The following is a 7,889-nucleotide window of genomic DNA, read 5'->3' as shown; positions in this document are numbered from 1 at the left end:
AAACAGCATGAGAGGGGCAAGGGTCAGAGGGAGAAGCAGGCTCCCCGCTGAGCCGGGAGCCCGATGTGGGACTTGATCCCAGGACCCTGGGATCATGACCTGAGCCGAAGGCAGACGCTTAACCATCTGAGCCACCCAGGCACCCTGATCTCACTGATATGAGTAATTCTTAATCTCAGGAAACCAACTGAGGATTGCTGGAGTGGTGGGGGGTGGGAGGGATGGGGCGGCTGCGTGATAGACATTGGGGAGGGTATGTGCTATGGTGAGCGCTGTGAAATGTGTAAGACTGTTGAATCACAGACCTGTACCTCTGAAACAAATAATACTTTATATGTTAAGAAAAAAGAAGATAGTAGGCAGGGAAAAATGATGTAATGTATGGTGATTAACATAATAAAAAAAGGAAAAAAGTTGTAAAAAATCATCACATTGGGGCGCCTGGGTGGCTCAGTCGTTAAGCGTCTGCTTTCGGCTCAGGTCATGATCCCAGGGTCCTGGGATCGAGCCCCACATCGGGCTCCCTGCTCAGCGGGAAGCCTGCTTCTCCCTCTCCCACTCCCCCTGCTTGTGTTCCCTCTCTTGCTGTGTCTCTCTCTGTCAAATAAATAAATAAAATCTTTAAAAAAAAATCATAACATTGATTTTGCCATTTTAAACATTTTCAGTATAAAGTCCGGTAGTGTTAAGTATATTTATACTGCTGTGATACATATCTTGAGAACATTTCATTTGCAAATCTGAAACTCTGTACCCATTATTTGTTTTTCATGTAGAAAGCATATTTATTTATTTACTTACTTATTTAATTATGTTCAGTTAGCCAACATATAGTACATCTTTATTTTTTGATGTAGTGTTCAACGATTCATTATTTGCATATAACACCCAGTGCTCATCACATGTGCCCTCCTTAATACCCATCACCCAGTTACCCCATCCCCCCACCCCCTCCCTTCTGTAACCCTCAGTTAGGTTCCCAGAGTCCAGAGTCTCTCATGGTTTGTCTCCCTCTCTGATTTCTTCCCATTCAGTTTTCCTTCCCTTCCGCTATGGTCCTCCATGCTATTCCTTATGTTCCACATATGAGTGAAACCATATGGTAACTGTCTTTCTCTGCTTGACTTATTTCACTTAGCATAATCCCCTCCAGTTCCAGCCACGTCAATGCAAATTGTAGGTATTTATCCTTTCTGATGGCTGAGTAATCCCTTGTATATATGGACCACATCTTTATCCATTCATCTGTTGAAGGGCATCTCGGCTCCTTGCACAGTTTGGCTATTGCAGACATTGCTGCTATGAACATTGGGGTTCAGGTGCCCCTTCTTTTCACTACGTCTGTATCTTTGGGGTAAATACCCAGTAGTGCAATTGTTAGGTAGTAGGGTAGTTCTATTTTTAACATCTTGAGGAACCTCCATACTGTTTTCCAGAGTGGCTGTACTAGCTTGCATTCCCACCAACAGTGTAAAGAGGGTTCCTCTTTCTCCACATCCTCAGAACATCTGTCATTTCCTGATTTGTTAATTTTAGCCATTCTGACTGGTGTGAGGTGGTATCTCATTGTGGTTTTGATTTGAATTTCCATGATGGCTAGTGATGTTAAACGTTAGTCATTTGTATGTCTTTTTTGGAGAAATGTCTGTTCATGTCTTCTGCCCATTTCTTGATTGGATTATTATTATTTTTTTGGCAGGGGGTGTTGAGTTTGAGAAGTTCTTTCTAGATCTTGGGTACCAGCCCTTCATCTGTAATGTCATTTGCAAATATCTTCTCCCATTCCATGGGTTGCCTCTTAGTTTTGTTGACTGTTTCCTTTGCTGTGCAGAAGCTTTTTATCTTGATGAAGTCCCAAAAGTTCATTTTTGCTTTTGTTTCCCTTGCCTTTATAGACATGTCTTGAAAGAAGTTGCTGTGGCTGATGTCAAAGAGGTGACTGCCTCTGTTCTCCTCTAGGATTTTGATGGACTCCTGTCTCACATTGAGGTCTTTTATCCATTTTGAGTTTATCTTTGTGTATGATGTAAGAGAATGGTCAAGTTTCAATCTTCTGCATGTGGCTGTCCAGTTGTCCCAGCACCATTTATTGGAGAGACTGTCTTTTTTCCATTGGACATTCATTCCTGATCTAAGATTGGTTGACCATAGAGTTGAGGGTCCATTTCTGTGGTCTTTATTCTGTTCCATTGATCTATGTGTTTTTGTGCCAATACCATCCTGTCACAGATTTGTAATATAGATTGAAGTCAGGCATTGTGATGCCCCCAGGTTTGGTTTTCCTTTGCAACATTTCCCTGACTATGTATCCTTGGCTGCATGTTCTCATTTAGTACCGTGAATATGTCTTTCCAGCCCTTTCTGGCTTGCCAGGTCCCTATGGACAGGTCTGACGTTATTCTGATGTTCCTCCATCCGTATGTAAGAAATCTGTTTTCCCTGGCTGCTTTCTGGATTGCTTCCTTGGTTCTAAGATTTGCAAGTTTTCCATGTTTAATTCTAATAGTGTATTTATAGACTACTTTGGATTTTCTATGTACACCATCATATTATCTGTGAATAGTCACAATGATCTCCTCAATTCTTATTCTTTTTGTTTCTCTTGGCTTATAACACATGGGAGATTCTCCAATGCAATGTTGACTAGAGTAGCATTGTTTGAAGATTTTAATATACCTTTCTCAATATCTGATAGAAAAAGCAGACAAAACATTGGTAAGAAATGTGACCTAATTGACATATATGGAACATTACATAGTAAGTGCAGAATACATTATTTTCAAGTGGTCCTAGAATATTTATCCAAATAGATGATATGTTGAGCCATGAATCAAGTCTACACATTTTAAAAGCCTGAAATTAACTAGATTATATTCTTAGACCACAGGGAATTGAGCCATAGCCATAATGAAAAGAAAAGCAGGAAGTCCCTCAATGCTTAAAACTTAAATGTAAATTTGCTACATATCCTAAGGGTCAGAGAGGGAATCACAATGGAAATTCTCGATCTTTTCTACATCAGAGCTCACAGACAATGGCATTCTATCCGTGAAGAGCACTATAAATACGGTAGACAGGAGTTGAGCCTTAAGTCCGAGTTCTGCCTGCCTCAGCCACACCTGGCAGCCTGGGTATGTGGTCACCCCCAGCTGCCCTTTCTGGTGGCCCTGAGCTAAGGGGGACAACATAGCCATATGGAAATGGGAAGCTCCACACTCCTAGTGATGATGGTGTCTCCCACCCAAGCTGCCCTTTCTGGTGGCCCTGAGCTAAGGGGGACAACATGGCCATATGGAAATGGGAAGCTCCCCACGCCTAGTGACGATGGTGCTATTGTATTGTCCTCACCAGTCCAACAACATGATTTCTGAGTGAAATATGACACAATAGCAGCTTCTTGACCTTCCTTAAGGTTTGAAAATCATCTTGTGAGCCATCTATTAGAAATATGGTTTCAACATGTGTTCTTTTTTTCTGGAAAAGGAATAGATCCAAATAGTAATTATGGCTTCCTGAGCACCTGCCCTTGAGCGCCATCACACTGGCTCTTTGTGGAATTCTCCCTCTTAAACTTCTAAACTATGATGTAGGTATTATGAGTCACATTTTCTAGATGGTTAGGCAGGGGCTCAGAGACGATACAAGTCACGGAGGATTTTAGTGTCAGAGATCTAAGTGGGATCTCCAAAGTGACTCCAAATCCCTTGTTATTCCATACACGGTACTATTTCCCTCTTTTTTTTTTTTTTTTTTAAAGATTTTATTTATTTATTTGAGAAAGAGAGAGAGAGAGAGGGGGGAGGGTCAGAGGGAGAAGCAGAGTCCCCGCCGAGCAGGGAGCCTGATGTGGGACTCGATCCTGGGACTCTAGGATCATGACCTGAGCCGAAGGCAGTCGCTTAACCAACTGAGCCACCCAGGCGCCCTGCTATTTCCCTCTTATCTCTGGTCTTCTGTATCTGGAAACATATCAAGTATCAGGATTTTCTTGTTGTGTGGCCAACTGGAATGAATTCAGTTGGCCTTTTAACCTCTGCCCATCGTAATTGGAGGATCTTTGAGTAAGATACTCCAAGATCTCTAGGAATAGAGACATTATAATATTTTTCTAATATTACAGTTACTGAAAGAACGATCTTTTTTTAATTGATTCAGGCTCTGGTATGTTCAGAGTGTACTGTAAGACAGGTCTGAAATAGTATTTAAAAACATTCAGCTCAGCCTCTTCTACGAAGTGAGACAGTGCTTATAAACATTGCTAAAATAGTCCCTTAGCTACGATTATTTACTTCCCAACCATCGTAGTGTTTATATGGTATGACTATGAATTACATTAGTCAAAATCTGCAAGGAAAGAACTGAGACAGTGTATCCAAGCTTTAGGGGCACTTCATGTTTCCATTAGTGCCCTGAAAATGAGCTACTCTGTTTTATTCTATAGTCCAAGGGAATGGTGCCAGACATCTCTAAGATGTCTGGCAGTTCTAAAATTCTGACTTTAAATTATCTGTGTGCTTCAGAGATTTGCGCAGGAGAAGGGGAGGAGCCCAGTGTCTGTGAACCCCTCTCTTACTTGTGTGGACCATGGAACAGGTGAACTTCTCTAGGCATCATTTTGATTTCTTGGTACTATTGTTAAAGGTACTTTTGTCTCAAGTTCCTCCCTTTAGTAGTAATTCTAATGATAATGGAAATTTTTATCTTTTACCATCCGTGGACCTGGATCCTGGGCTCCCAGAGAACCTACCCTTTAACATTTTACCAAGCTGAAAATGACCGGGTAAAACCTCAGAGCATGGGTCCTATTTCTGTCCCAAGCGCATATTGTACATCTGGTTTGAGAAGAAAAAGATAACCCAAAATGCCATTGCAAACATAAAGATAAGAAAAACAAAAGAACCTCTCTGGCTCCCATAAGATTAAAGTCATACCGACTTGCAGAAACTGAAAACATAAGAAAAAGTCTGTAACTTTCTTGAATGTTCTTCCTCATGATGATATGTAACTCTGTATGTAAAACAACACAGAACAAATATATAAACCTGCCTCAAATGTTCCTTCCCCCGAGCACTCCCTTCTTTGTGAAGATTGTGTCTCCCAGGCAGCTGTCCTGATTTGGGTTTGAATAAAACTCTCTTCCTTTCTCTCTAAAGTGTTTTAAAGGGTTTGTTCATTTAGTGTCGACAATAACAATATGTTTTCTTTTTAAGTGAAAAATAAATGTTCCTGGTTCGCAACTCCAACAGCACAGAAGGGCGGCTGTTCTTCATCCTGGAGCTTCCCTGTAGAACCAAGCATATGTATATATATTCCAGCATAAACGGGCTCATCCTACAAGGATGCTTTGAAGGTCCAAGAAGCACTATCCACTCCATGGGTGAGACCAGAAGGCGAAGCTCTTCCCGCTTAGAGCATTACTTTTTGGGTTTAAAACTGCCTTGGAAATGCGTGAAACCATTGCATTTTCTAAAGCCCAAAGCCTCGGAAGGTCCGAGCGCAGCTGACCTTGCCGGGAGCCAGGAACAGCTCTGCAGGTGGGTTGGTGCAGGAAGGGAAGGGGCAGGGCTCTGGGGGTGGTCTGCAGCCAGAGGCCTCCGCGGAATGGGCCGGGGGAGGGGCGGACCCCGCCCATAGCCCCCGCCCATGCCTGCGCCGCCAAGCCAGGTGTTGGCGTGAGGAGGGGCCTCCTGGACCACCTGCCGTCGCAGGGAGCCGCGGGCCTGAGGGCGGGTTGCTCGGTAGAGGCAGGCGCAGCATCCAATGGGCTCGGGGCACCACTCTCCCCGACCAATCACCGCGTGGGGGTGGAGCTACCTTTCTGCGGGAGGACCCGGAGCTGCCCCGGGATGCGGAGGTGGGGCAGAAGGCCCGCTGCCAGAGAATTCACTTGTGGAGTTCCCGGCTGGGTGAGACCACGCTGTGGGCCGGGGTGGGGTCCCGGGGGTAGGGTGCTCCCCGGGTGGGAGTTGGGGGGCCCTCGAAGGCGGCGGGGAGCGAGCTAATCCCGCGAACTCAGATGAGTTTCCTAATCGTTGAAAGTCCTTCAACGGGCTGTATCCCCCAGCCCCGTGAACTCCAGGACCCCGCTCACCCGAGCTTTTTTGGGATGGGTTGCGGACATTTCAGGGTTTCCCGTGTTCCCCTGGAAGAGTGCACGTAAGGACCGCACACAGTCCCCAGGTTCAGTGGGGTGCCGCCTGTGCCCTGGCAGAGTGCAGGTAATGGACCTTGAGCAGCACCCCGAGTTCAGCAGGGTGTCCCCTGTTCCCCCAGGCACAGGTGTGGCGGTAACAAGCCCCAGAGCCGTCCTCCAACTTCAGCATTGTGCCCCATGTCCTCAGGGGGATGGTGGTAATGGTCCGTTATGATCGTCTGGGAGGGCCCTCCAGGTTCCTGCTCCCCTAGGCACAGGTGTGGCGGCAACAAGCCCCAGAGCCGTCCCCCAACATCAGCATTGTGCCCCATGTCCCCCGGGGATGGCGGTAATGGGCTGTCAGGATTGTGCAGGAGGGTCCTCCAGGTGGGGGCCTGGAGGCTGGAGTAAACGAGACCCCACTCAAGTTGCATGAGGAACAGACGAGTTGAGGTGTTGATTTGGAAGAGTAATTTCGCTTTTCCAAATGACAAAGTCATTGGTCTACTTTAGAATGAAGATAATTACTACTTAAAAAACAAGTATGTGTTTCCCCTTCTCCCAGAAACCGAAGCAGGTGTGCATGCCATAGGTCGGAGGTCCTACTTATCCCCACCTGACAGCACTTCTCTGCTCTGGCTCCATGAGACTCGAAGTTTTGAACATCAGCATCTGAGTCAGTGATGCAGCTTGTCACAGGATGTCAGCATTCAGAGAAAGCAGCAGGTCCATTTGGCACAGTGTCATCTTCATGTCAGGACTGGAGGTAAAACTTCTCATTAACCCCAAACCTCCTGGGCTTTTCTCTTTTCTCTAGTTGAGCCAGGAAGCAAAACTTAAGTAGCTCTCAGCATTCTCCATTTGGTTCAAGAGTTACTTACTTTCCCTGCGGGTAGAACATTGCAGGGGATCCCATTTTCTCTGTTCACTTATTGCTTACAAAATATATTCTGATCATCTGTTTCCTAGAAGTAACTTTTATTAGAAAGGGAAGGTGAAATTTACTCTTTGTGTGTTTTTAACATATCTTTTGTTCCTTAATCTAACAGTGTTTATTCAGTTGGGCCTAGGATATGGTTGAGTGGCCAGCATCTAGAGTTAGGTGGCTTTTTGTCGTCAGATACAGACTCGGATGATGTCTTGTCATTTGTCAAAGGTGATGTTTCATAATTGATTAGTCTTTTCATCAGAAGAGTTACAATTAGGGTCAAGGGAAAAATCAAAATTATTCAAAGCAGGCTTTTACTGTTTAAAAGTTGAGCCTGACTTTCTAGTTTTTCTAAATGTATCATCTAGATATTTTGACATGCCGTATTTTCTCTGTAGTTTCTTTGGTGATGGAGTCAGAAGGAGAGTGTTTGGGAATTCTCGATAGAGGCATGCTGGTGCATCAAGGGGCTTGTTGTCAGGAGCACTGGGTTGAGTTCTGGAACTGCTTGCCTGAGCCTAGGTGAGTCAGGTTATCCCACAGAGCTTCCGTTGACTCTTTATGAAATTGCTGGAAGGTAATATCTATGGAAAGTCTTTTTTTTTTTTTTTTTAAGATTTTATTTATTTATTTGACAGAGAGAGAGATAGCGAATGGGAACACAAGCGGGGGTGGGGGGTGGGAGAGGGAGAAGCAGGCTCCCCGCTGAACAGGGAGCCTGATGCGGGGCTCGATCCCAGGACCCCGGGATCACCACCTGAGCCGAAGGCAGACGCCTAACGACTGAGCCACCCAGGCTCCCCTCTATGGAAAGTCTTTTTCCACAGA

The 7,889-nt window shown here is 45.0% G+C and overlaps 1 long non-coding RNA gene across 2 annotated transcripts; it reads left to right on the top strand.

The window, feature by feature from the left end:
- The first annotated feature begins 3,747 nt into the window (after window positions 1-3,747).
- On the top strand, window positions 3,748-7,651 carry LOC145722251 (uncharacterized). Of its 2 annotated transcripts, none has more exons than XR_014146370.1 (2): window positions 3,748-5,377; window positions 6,699-7,651. It is a non-coding gene; the product is annotated as an uncharacterized LOC145722251 (long non-coding RNA). The 2 variants fall into 2 exon arrangements; XR_014146369.1 differs by having other exon boundaries at window positions 3,748-5,906.
- Window positions 7,652-7,889: the final 238 nt, after the last annotated feature.

This window comes from Leptonychotes weddellii, chromosome 6 (genome assembly GCF_054177405.1).
Source record: "Leptonychotes weddellii isolate Sample4059 chromosome 6, ASM5417740v2, whole genome shotgun sequence".
In the NCBI taxonomy this organism is placed as follows: Eukaryota; Metazoa; Chordata; class Mammalia; order Carnivora; family Phocidae; genus Leptonychotes; species Leptonychotes weddellii.
The sequence above is the reverse complement of the archived record's forward strand: the minus strand, read 5'-3'. Positions and strand labels throughout refer to the sequence as shown.